Consider the following 11,522-nt stretch of genomic DNA (forward strand, 5'->3'; position numbering starts at 1 on the left):
GGCTTGAACTCACAGCCTGGGCACTGTCCCTCAGCTGTTTCACTCAAGGTTAGCACTCTACCACTTTGGCCTTTTGTTTTGTCAGGGTTCATTGGAGATAAGACCCTCAAGGACTTTCCTGCCTGAGCTGGCTTCAAGCCATGATCCTCAGATCTCAGCCTCCTGGGTAGCTAGGATTTTAGACGTGAGCCCCCAGGGCCCGGTTGGCTCTTCTTATTTTGGTGTTCTGAGGCAGGGCTTCACCAGGTAGCACAGGTTGGCCTCAAACTCTCCATCCTCTTACCTCAGCCTCCCGAGGGCTGTTTACAGGCAGGAACCACCGTATTCACCTTAACTTGGGCTGTTATTCTGTGGGGAATGGTGTGCTGAATTGCCCAGTGTTCCTGGAAACTCAGGACCACTCAGAGCCTCCAATGTGGCCTCATTTAGAAACAGGGAGGGTGTCATTGATCAGGGGATGTCAGTGGCTCAGCACCAGAGACATGTCTGGACTTGAGGTTCAGGTTGATGTGGCTTCGATGGACTTGTTTTATGGGAGCAGCTTGGGACTCAGATGCCAGAAAATAAAGCATCTGGAGGGTGGATGGGGGGTGTGGGGGGGTGACACGAATGGAGACAGAACAGTTGTTGAAATTGTTCTAAGAGGGGACAGTGTCCCGATAAAACCCCCGGTACAACTAATGCGTGCTGATGAATAAGAGCAGAGAAAGGAAAAGGAAAGAGGAAAAGAAGGAAAGGAAGCAGCTGCGCAAAGCTAGGGCTGTGGTCCGGGGGTAAAGCAAGAGCATGCAGGGACAGCCAAAGGCCGAGTTCGTGGCCACAGTGTCCACACGCTGCCCAGGCTGCCCTGCAAGGTCACTGGCCATGCCTTCTCCTAACTCGCCCGGGCAGGGGCGACCCCGGGCCGCCCAGAGGAGAGACTGAGTTTAACCTTCCCCACAGGTCCTGAAAGGAGGCTCAGACACCGCCCTGGGAGACCAGCGCCTTCCACAGAACACAGTGCCTTGTGGCCGCCCCATCTCCTCCTGCCCTGCACTTGAGATTAGCACCATGATGGAGGCTGCCAGGAAAGAGCTAAGTCTCCCTGTGGGAGACCGCTGTGCCTCCCACTCCGGCCTGGCTACTGTCCAGGGCTCCTGCCTGTGCTGGACGGCCCAACCATGAAGCCGGGCTGGTCAGGGACACCCCGGCCTCCACAGCCCCAGGCAGATACAGAACGACCAGTTCCACAGCTCCAGACCCTCCTCCTTCTCCCCACCTGACCGTGAGCCCTGCCCCCACCCCTTCCTCTCCAGTGCCGCTCTGTTTCCAGACTTCCACCGTCCACTCTGCTTGACTGTCTGCATTTCTGGATGAGTGTCTGGACAAGGAGCATCATGGAGGTCCATTCTTCTGAGAACCGGTGGGCTTCTGTCACCCGGGTCCAATCGAGAAGCAAGTCAGACACAAAAGGGCAAACTGGCTCTTCCGACCCATCTCGTCTAGAATCAGCAACCTCAGGGAAGCTAGTAGACCAGAGGGGGGCTTGCTGTTGCTTGCAATACAGAGTTCTGTCTGAGATGCTGGAAAAATGTGAGGACTAGATAGATACAGGGCTTGCACATCACTGTGAGTATAATTAGTGCTCTTAAACAGAGGCCTGGCATGGCCACAGATGCCTGAATCCCAACTGCTTGGGAGACTCACGTCGAGGGCCACAGTCTGAAGTCAGCCTGGGCAAGAGCAGAGAACAGAGAACAGGAGGCTGCGAGTTCAAACCTCAGGACTCCCAAAAAGGTTACAGAATGAAGTGTATGATAGATACATACGCATGTGTGTGCACGTGTGCACACACACACATACATGTGTACACATATACACTTGCCAAATAAAAAGAAATATTTTGAGCAGACCAACATCCCAAACAGGAAAAGCAAAATCATGCATCTTTCTCTCTTTCCTTCCTTCCTTCCTTCCTTCCTTCCTTCCTTCCTTCCTTCCTTCCTTCCTTCCTTCTTTCCTCTTTCTTGCTTTCTCTCTCTCTCTCTCTCTCTCTCCCTCTCTCTCTCCCTCCCTCCCCCCCCTCTTTTCTGTGATGGGGAAGAACATTTAACTGAGTGTCAACGCCAGGCCAGACACGCGCTAGGTGAATAAACTAGCTGGGCCAGGGGCAGTTGTTCAGGTCAGGCAGGTCCTCCAGCTGCCGATTCTCCTGTTGGCTCCTTGGTTAATTTCCGTTTCTTGCCAACTGTTCTTTTTGAAAATTTTTATTGTAAAGGTGGTATACAGAGGGGTTACCGTTAGATAATCAGGTAATGAGTGCGGTGCTTTTTTTTTTTTTGGGTCCGGTCGTGGGGCCTGAACTCTGGGCCTGGGCGCTGTCCCTCAGCTCTTCAGCTCAAGGCTAGCGCTCTACCACTTGAGCCACAGTGCCACTTCCGGCTTTTTTCTTTTTGCTTATGTGGTGCTGGGAATTGAACCCAGGGCCTCATGCATGCTAGGCAAGCAGTCTACCACTGAGCCACCTTCCCAACCCTGCCCCCCAAACTGTTCTTAAATCCCATGGAGCTTTTGTCACGCCGCCGGCAGCTTTCAGCTGTCTGCTGCTGCAGGAGAAAGCGCTCAGAAGCAGCTGTGTTTATTGTTTTGTGTGACTGCCCTGTGGGTTGCCTGGTTTTGGCTAGGTGGCTTTTGTGGGGTCTTTTATGTAGCTCAGCCAGATAATTGCTGGGGCTGGAGTCACCTGACTGACGGGTAGCAGCGGCGTCCGAGGTGAGTGTGGCCCATTGGCTGAGGCGGCTGGAGCCTCGGAGCTGCAGGCCCACCTGTGTGCAGCCGGTGTCCGGCCTGCGGGCGCCTGGGCCTCCTGTGACCTGGCCGAGGAGTCGCATGCCTCTTGACTCTGTGCCGTCAGTGTTAGGGTTCAATTGAGCGTTTTCTCCCAGACCCTGCGTTAGAGTCTGAGCCCGAGCAGGAGTTGGTTCAGCGTAGATTGCTGTGGGTGTGGTGGGTTAAGACGGGACCCCGCCGGACCCGTGGCATCTCGCTGGGTTTCTGGCATCCTGCCTGGATCTAGAACCCAGCCTGTCCACACGGCCTGCGGCCGGTCCTCCCTTCCTCTGTTTTCAGCAGGCGCCCAGCCACGTTCTGCCTCTCTCATGACTTGGCCTTTGCATCCGGAGAGAGCTCCCTGGAGCTGCTCTCTTCCCAGATTCCAGCCACCGCCTGCTCCCCGGGTCTGGGCACCGGCTGGGGAGGAGGCCTTGATTGATTGGCACTCGGGACCCGAGGTGCAGAGTGTGGATCCAGCCTCGGGTGCTGGGGTTGTGTCCTCAGGACGCCCCCTTCCCTCCCTGGGCCGCGGTCCTGGCTGGCGGATGCGGGGCAGGGCCTGTGTTTGGGTCCCATCGGAGTCCCAGGCCACGGGCCGGCTCTGAGAAGGGTCCCCTCCCGGCCCCTGCCCCGCATGGAGGGTGCTGGTTCACGTGTCCGCAGAAGGCAGGCAGGAGTGGCCCTGTCTCTGGGCAGCATTCGGAGCCTGGTTTCAAGCCCCCCATCCACAGCCGTGTCCCGCTGCCTTCGTCTGCCCCTCCACCCCAAGGCCCTGCCTTCCTTCCCCAGCACCTGGCGGCAGCTGACTGGAAGTCGGGGGCTCGGGGGTCAGTGCTGTGCCTCTCCCTGCCTGCTCTGCCCACTGCCCCCGTCTACAGCCAGTGTTACGGGGACAGGACCTACTCGTGAGTGTGGGTCAGCCTGTTATCAAATCCACTTGAGTAACCAACTTTTTCAGTTAAAAATTTTAACAGTTTTTTCTTGTCTTTCCCACTGTCCTATGTCCTGCCCCGTGTCTCCACAGCAGAGCACGCAGCAATGTCCCTACAGATCCAGGCAAGGGGCCTCTCTCACCGCCAGATGTCCAGGACAGAGGGAGAGAACTCGGGAAGTGAATGGACCCAAGGCCCCGCACAGCCCACAGTTACGTCTCAGCACAAACATCCAGAAGCCCATGCAGCTGGGAATATGGCTGGCTTGTTTTGTTTTGTTTTTGTGCAGGTCCTGGGGCTTGAACTCAGGGCCTGGGCACTACCCCTGAGGGCCCCCCCACCCCACCCCCCCCCCGCTAGTGTTCTACCGCTGCCACAGTACAACTTCCTTTTTCTGCACCACAGCATTTTTTTTCCTGAGTAGTTTATTGGAAATAAGAGTCTCAAGGATGTCCCTGCTCAGGCTGGCTTCAAACTGGGATCCTCAGATCCTAGCCTCCTGAGTAGCTAGGATTATAGGCGTGAACCACCAGTGCTGGTGGCTTTTTGATTCTTCTTCATTTTGGGCACTATCTCTGAGCTTCTTTTGCTCAAGGCTTGCACATTCTCACTTGAGCTATAGCTTCACTTCTGGCTTTTTTTTTTTTTTTTTTTGGTAATTTATTGGAGATAAGAGTCTCACAGACTTTTCTGCCCAGGCTGCCTTTAAACTGATCCTCAGATCTCAGTAGCTAGAATTATGGGCATGAGTCACTATTGCCTGGCTAGGACTAGCTTTTTTTTTTTTTTTTTTTTTAGTTGAGGGGCTTGAACTCTGGGCCTGGGCACTGTCCCTCAGCTCTTCAGCTCAAGGTGAGCGCTCTACCGCTTGAGCCACAGCACCACTTTTGGTTTTTGAGTGGTTAATTGGAGATAAGAGTCTCATGGTCTCTCCTGCCCGGACTGGCTTTGAACCTCGATCCTCACATCTCAGCCTCTTGAGTAGCTAGGATGACAGGCGTGAGCCACTGGCACCCAGCCTAGGACTAGCTTTTGAAATAGCGCCCACAGTCCTTATTTTTTGCCCAGCAAAATTAATAAATGTTTACTTCCTTTTCTGCAAAACCCTGTTATTTCTTTTTGTGAGCTGGTATTAAGTTTCTGGTATCACTACAGCACAGGGCTGAACTTCCTCTACCCCTGCCCCAAGCTGGGCTCAGCCGGACAGTGCCACTGAGGGCCAGGAGCGGGCGTGTGCAGGCCGCAGGCGTGGGGCTGGACGCTTCTCCGTGCCTGTGGTCCACGGGCTTCACCGAGCACGGACCCACCGGTCGGGCAGGTGCCGCTTGCCTGCTGATTCCACCTGATTTCAGATGAGGCCAGGGTGTGCGAAGGCTGCGTGGCCCCGCGGGCAGGCCGTGCCGGTGCAGACGGCTGGGGTCTGGCTCTCCAGCCCAGCGCAGCACACAGCCAGGCAGATGCACACACAGACGTGTGTGGGCGCAGGCAGACGTGGAGGCGGGGGCTTTCACGGGGACACCTGCGCCAGGTGTGCCTGGACACGGATGTGCGCTCCGGCTGGCGGGTGGCCTCCGGTGACGCTTGTACTCCAGCCTCGTCCCGGCCTCTTGGGAGTCACCTCGCATCGTGTCCGCTAGGCTGGCTGGGGCGCTGTCACCTCACTTTACGTGGGGGGAAATCGAGGCACCAGGAGGCAAGGTAACTGACGGCCAGCAGAGACGAGAGGACACGTGCCCTCAGGGGCACAGGTGCGGGCAGAGGGGCCGAGCTCCGTTCCCGGAGCCTGTGCCGCTCGCTCGGGTGCCTCTCCCTGGACTCTGCAGCCCAGTTCCCGAGGGGAAGGCCCTGCGATGCCCGCGCTCACCTTCCGGGGACACAGGGCTAGAGACCTAACGCTCCCACACCGCCCTCTGGTGGCCACACTGCCTTGGGACGTTCTGGGCCTCCGGTGGCCGTACTGCTCCCTCAGCGTGCCCTGGGGAAGCCCCTGCCAGCGACCCTCACTTCCCTGGGGTCGCTTTTGGGGACATTGGGAAGGACACGGGCAAGAGCTGTTTGGACCCGGTGCTCAGAATGTGGAGAAATAGGGGCCCCTAGGGGGCATCCCTGCTCAGGCTCCACCTCTGTGTCCCGGAACACAGGGAGGACGTGGGCCCAGCCTACATGACCGCCTGCGGCCCAGAGAAGCCCCACCGAGGTCGGTGCTGCTGTGATGAGCAAGCAGCCAGGCCCTGCCGCCCCTGGGCCCCGGAACCCAGCCGTCCAGCCGGGCCCTGCCGCCCCTGGGCCCCGGAACCCGGCCGTCCAGCCAGGGCCCCGGAACCCAGCCGTCCAGCCGGGCCCTGCTGCCCCTGGGCCCCAGAACCCGGCCGTCCAGCCAGGGCCCCGGAACCCAGCCGTCCAGCCGGGCCCTGCTGCCCCTGGGCCCCAGAACCCGGCTGTCCAGCCGGGCCCTGCCGCCCCTGGGCCCCCAAGCCCGGCTGTCCAGCCAGGCCCTGCTGCCCCTGGGCCCCAGAACCCGGCTGTCCAGCCGGGCCCTGCTGCCCCTGGGCCCCCAAGCCCGGCCGTCCAGCCAGGGTGTGTTCCAAGATGCCTCCTGGCCCACCAGCCCCACCCTCCACTGGCATGTGGGGGAGGACCCGAGCCTCGCTCTCCGAGGGGACCTCGCAAGTCCACCCGCTCCCGTCCTGCCCACCGGCCTCTTCCGCGTCCCCACAGGCACAGCCACCTCCTGCTTGCCCACCAGCCTCCCCAGAGCAGGAGGGCATGGCCACACGGAGGAAGGGGCGGGGCAGTGCCGAGAGGCAGGTGGCTCCCTCAGGCCTGGTCCTGGGAAGCGGCTGGGGAGCTGGGAGGGGCAGGCCGGGCACAGGCCCTGGGAAGCGGCTGGGGAGCTGGGAGGGGCAGGCCGGGCACAGGCCCTGGGAAGCGGCTGGGGAACTGGGAGGGGCAGGCCGGGCACAGGCCCTGGGAAGCGGCTGGGAACTGGGAGGGGAGGGCTGGCACAGGCCCTGGGGTGACTGGGAGGCTGTTTTGATGATTGATCCGGAAGCAGGTCTGTGTGAGGCCTGACATTTCATCCTGAGGACTATGGCACACTGGGATCTTAGAGATGAAGGGACCTGAGCCAGACTTGAGGAGGCACTTCCGGGCGCCGGAGGGTTTATGTATGCTATTTTTTGTTTTTCTTGGGCTCCAGAGTCCCGCCCTTAGCTCTTCTCCTGGGTGAGGCCCCGTGTGGGTGTTCCCAAATCAGCACGGCTGGAGCTGCGGCCTGGGTGCCATCCGGGAGCTGCTCAGGGAGTGCTTTGAAGAAGACGAAGGTCCCCGAGGAAGCAGAACCGACTGATGAGTTCCCATCTGCATAGTCCTTGCTCTCGTTGGCTCTGGGCCCAGCTTCTAAAACCCTCCCTGCGCTGGGCAGGGCTGGGTCCATGTGGACATGTACACAGGCAAGTAATCCAATCTCAGCCCAGCTTCACCCCTGCACGGTCGCCCCGGGCGACGGCTGGAGAGGAGTGTGGGGGGGGTTGTCTCTAACCTTTAAACCTGATTACCTTCCCAGCGCCATCTTTAGCCTGAGCCTTCAGTGGAAGGGCGCCGGCCCCCACCGTCCACACCCTCTGGGAAGCAATTCACCTGCTTAGCTGCAGGGAAGGACGGCGGTGCTGAGGGCTGGTCACCAGCCCGGTGTCCCGGGGCTGTTCCTAGGGTCTCCAGGCCTCGGCATTCCCGGGGATGCTCCCCCACTTCCTGGCATGGGGGGCCTTCCCAGGGTGGGGCCGCGACACCCCGTCCTCAGGCTGAAAGCAGGGCACCCCCTTCTCACTCCAAGGCAGATCCTGTGGTCTGCACCGTCAGAAAGCCTCTAGAATCTTCCGCCTAGGCCGCCCTCCCAGGCCCGGACGGCTGCAGCGGGCAGCTGCTGCGCTCTCCTTTCCACTCTGGCCCGTGTCTTTCCCGCTGCTCTGCACGGCGTGTTCTTCACACCTCGGCTGCCGCTGCTCCACGCGGGCGCTGGCTGCCGCCTGTGCCCCGACGCGGTTCACTGGGAGGAGGAGGAGCTCAATCCTCACCTTCTCAGCACCGTCTTCTTGGCACAACCTTCCTGGCCCCTGGTTCACCCGTGTCTCCCACTGTCTGCGCCCCGGCAGGACTCACCAGCACCCGGTGAGTGCTGCGCTCTGCCATAGAACGGTGGTTCTTCGTCTGCCAGCAACCGTGCCTGCTGTGCGGAAGACCCTCAGCAAACTGGTTGAGTGAATAAAGTCAAGGAGCCGCAGCTCTGCAGACACCCAGCTCCGAGGCCCAGTGGCAGTGTGGGGCTGCCCGCCCCGAGGAAGGGGCCGGTGTACGGACAGCGTGGAAGGCGAGGCTGCGCCTGGGGGAAAGGCCCGGGGGTGTTGTGACCACTCCAGCCTGGAGACCAGCACAGACGGCTAATCCTGTCTTCTTGGGAGGCTCAAGATTCTGACCAAAGGGCAAGGCCCCCCTTCGTCAGACCCTTTCTGCTCCCCAGAGGCCAGGCCTGGCTATGGCTACTTCGGTGGCTGTGACAGTACGCACCCGTCCCCGGCCATTACAAGCAACCTGACACGGGGCAGGGGAGGTGCATCCTAGCTGTGTCCCTGTGCTCGCCGGCGCTGCTTGTTATACGACTCCTCTCAGCCACACCGACCGCTACGCTCTTCCGACACCGACAGCGTCTGTCTCTCTTCTAGTTCAGAGTGGAGGGCCTGGGGCTTTTTCTCAGGGACAAGCAAAACTCTTTTCTTGTAGGTCCCTCTGGAAGAGATAAGAAGCCCGGAGGTGGTATCTGCAGAGGCTGGAAGAGCCCGCTTGCTCCTGCTGAGGGGAGGCCCGGACGGAAGGCGTCTCGGGCTCTGCCCGCGGCCAAGGGGACATCTGGGCACTCTCCTGGGCAGTGTCCTGGATTTGGGGGTGGCTCAGGGAAAGCCCTCTGCACCCCACTCAGCAGACTCAACAGCCCAGAGCTCCTGAGAGACTCGCGCGCAGCAGAAGGCCTTTGGGGAGCACATCCTTCCAGATTCTCTGAGTCAACGGCATCCACAAAACATGGTGTTCATAATATGATATTAATGATCATAATTTCAGGTTATTTACGTCTCCCACAACATCAGCCAGCTTCCTGGGATGGCTCATTGGTCTATTCACACATGATTTCCACACATCTCTAAAGATTACCATTTTAACAGCTTTGGTATGGATACTGAGAGGCAGTTACATTTAACAGTGCATAAATCTAATTCCCTCTGCACTCAATTTTCTCAGGCTGCAGAATCCATTTGGGCCTGTCAGGATTTTACTCCAAAGTCTATTAAAGCCTGTCCCTTTCCTTACAGCACCCCTCCCCCCCAATCCTGCAGAAAAAGATGCCTGGCTGATACAGAGTAACAGCCTTTTATCTCTTTACAACAAAATCTAATTAGGCGTGAAGGAGACGGGCAGGGGAGGTCCATCCCGAGCCATGTCACTCTGCCCTCTGCCCAGGGGCTTTGGTCTTAATAGCACCCTGCTGGCCAGACAGGAAACTACAGGCCCTCCCTCCGGTCTCTTTGTTCCTTCCCCTTTTCTTTCTTTTTCCCTCAGGAGCTTGAACTCAGAGCCCGCAGTCTGGCAGCGCACTGCATGCCTGGGCCCTGGGCAGTCCTCCATCCATCGTGTGTTCCACTGCCGCTCTGTGGCTGGCTTCCTCACCATCAAATGCAAGTCTGCTTCACGTCGTTGCTCTCCACAGTTCCCGGCCTGTCCTGTTGAAACCGCTGCTTCTCTTCATGTTGCCAACCAGCCTTTCCACCCCGGCTCTGCTTTGTGCTTCTGTGAGAGCCGCCGTGATTCAGAGCCACAAGGACCCTGGCTTGCCTGTCTCAGCTGCCGACACCGGCCGGGCAAACTGACCCCTGGGCACGGCGCTCGCCGCATGGGGACAGGAACAAGACCCCCAGTACGTGACTGCTTTGTTTTCCTCCTCTTCTCCCATAAAGAGACTCCACCAACTTGTTTCCAGACTACTTCTCAATAAAACAAAAGATGGTAACTGAGTTAGTCCAGTGAGATCAGACCTCGGGAGGTGAGCAGGAGAGGGAGCGGGAGGGGCTCAGGCTGGGCCTGGGGAAGGGCCGGCACATGGAGGGGCCGCGGTCCTGTCCCCGGGGCTCATGGCCTCTGAGCCTCCCTCCCGAGGCAGAGCAGGGTGCTCTGGGGAGAGTGGGGACTGGAGACGCCCAGGCGGGGCTGCTGGCCACAGCCACGACCTGCTACCCAGAGAGCCTGCGGGAGCCCAGGCCAGGGTCCTCACGGGCTCCACACACGCACACGTGCATGCACGCACACACACACACACGGGCTCCACACACGCACACGCGCACGCACACACACACAGGGCTCCACACACGCACATGTGCCCACTCACGCACACACACACACATGGGCTCCACACACGCACACGTGCGCATGCACGCACACACACAGGGCTCCACACACGCACACGTGTGCGCGCACACACACACAGGGCTCCACACACGCACACGTGTGCGCGCACACACACACAGGGCTCCACACACGCACACACACACACACTCAGGCTCCCCCCCACGGGCTCCACACACACACACACACACACACAGGCTCCCCCCACACACACACGGGCTCCACACACGTACACGTGCGCACGCACGCACACACACACACACGGGCTCCACACACGCATACGTGCACACGCACACACACACACACGGGCTCCACACACGCACACACGCACGCACACACACACAGGGCTCCACACACGCACACGTGCACACACACGCACGCACACACACACACGGGCTCCACACACGCACACACACACACACTCAGGCTCCCCCCCACGGGCTCCACACACACACACACACACACACGCAGGCTCCCCCCACACACACACGGGCTCCACACACACACACACACACACGCAGGCTCCCCCCACACGTGCACACTCCCCGCACACACAGGGTCTGGGGAGGGCCGGGCCTACAGGAACCCCCTGATTGCTGCCTCTGCCACTTCCACTGCCAGAGCCTTTCTAGCCTAATCAAGCTCCTCCAAGCCTTCAGGGTCCTGCTGTTGCCACGGCAACAAAACGGCCCATAATAGGTTTCTGTCTCCTTCAATGACCTAGGGACAGGGATGAGGTTTCTTAAGGACGATGGACAGTTCAGAACCAGAGGAAGAAGAGGGAGGGAGGCTGATGGCTGAGCCGTGGAGCCAGGGCCGTGGGGACGGATCAGCGTCTCCCCCCTCCTCCAGGGCATGGCTGCTGGTCCGCTCTGAGCTGGCTCTCCCTCCCTTCCCACTAGGCCCGGATGGTGCTGTGTTGGCAGAAGTGTCAGTCAGTTCTCTGGTGCCGCAGGGAGCGGCTCACAGTTCTGGAGGCTGGGGGTCCTGGGTCACAGCCCTGGACGATTTGGAGATCTCGTGGGTATTTGTGGCGATGTCTGTGTCTTGCATAGCCAGCCACAGCCTGGAGATCCTGAGATACGTTTTTCCTGCTGATCGACCCCCCGCTGCCTTCCCTGGGTTCTTGTGCCAGGGCCATGTAGCTAGGAGTGGGTCAGAGAGCAGAAAAGTGTCTTGTCTCTGTCTCTGCACTCTCTATCGTGGTCTCCATGCCCTGTCTCTCCTGTCTGTATGTCTCTGTCTGTCCTTATGGACTCTATCTCTACTCTCTCTGTCTCTGTTTCTCCATCTGTCTCTCTGCTGTCTGTCTCTCTGTGCTCTGTCGCT

The sequence above is a fragment of the Dipodomys merriami genome, unplaced genomic scaffold (assembly GCF_024711535.1).
Source record: "Dipodomys merriami isolate MVZ:Mamm:240054 unplaced genomic scaffold, mDipMer1.0.p SCAF_655, whole genome shotgun sequence".
In the NCBI taxonomy this organism is placed as follows: domain Eukaryota; kingdom Metazoa; phylum Chordata; class Mammalia; order Rodentia; family Heteromyidae; genus Dipodomys; species Dipodomys merriami.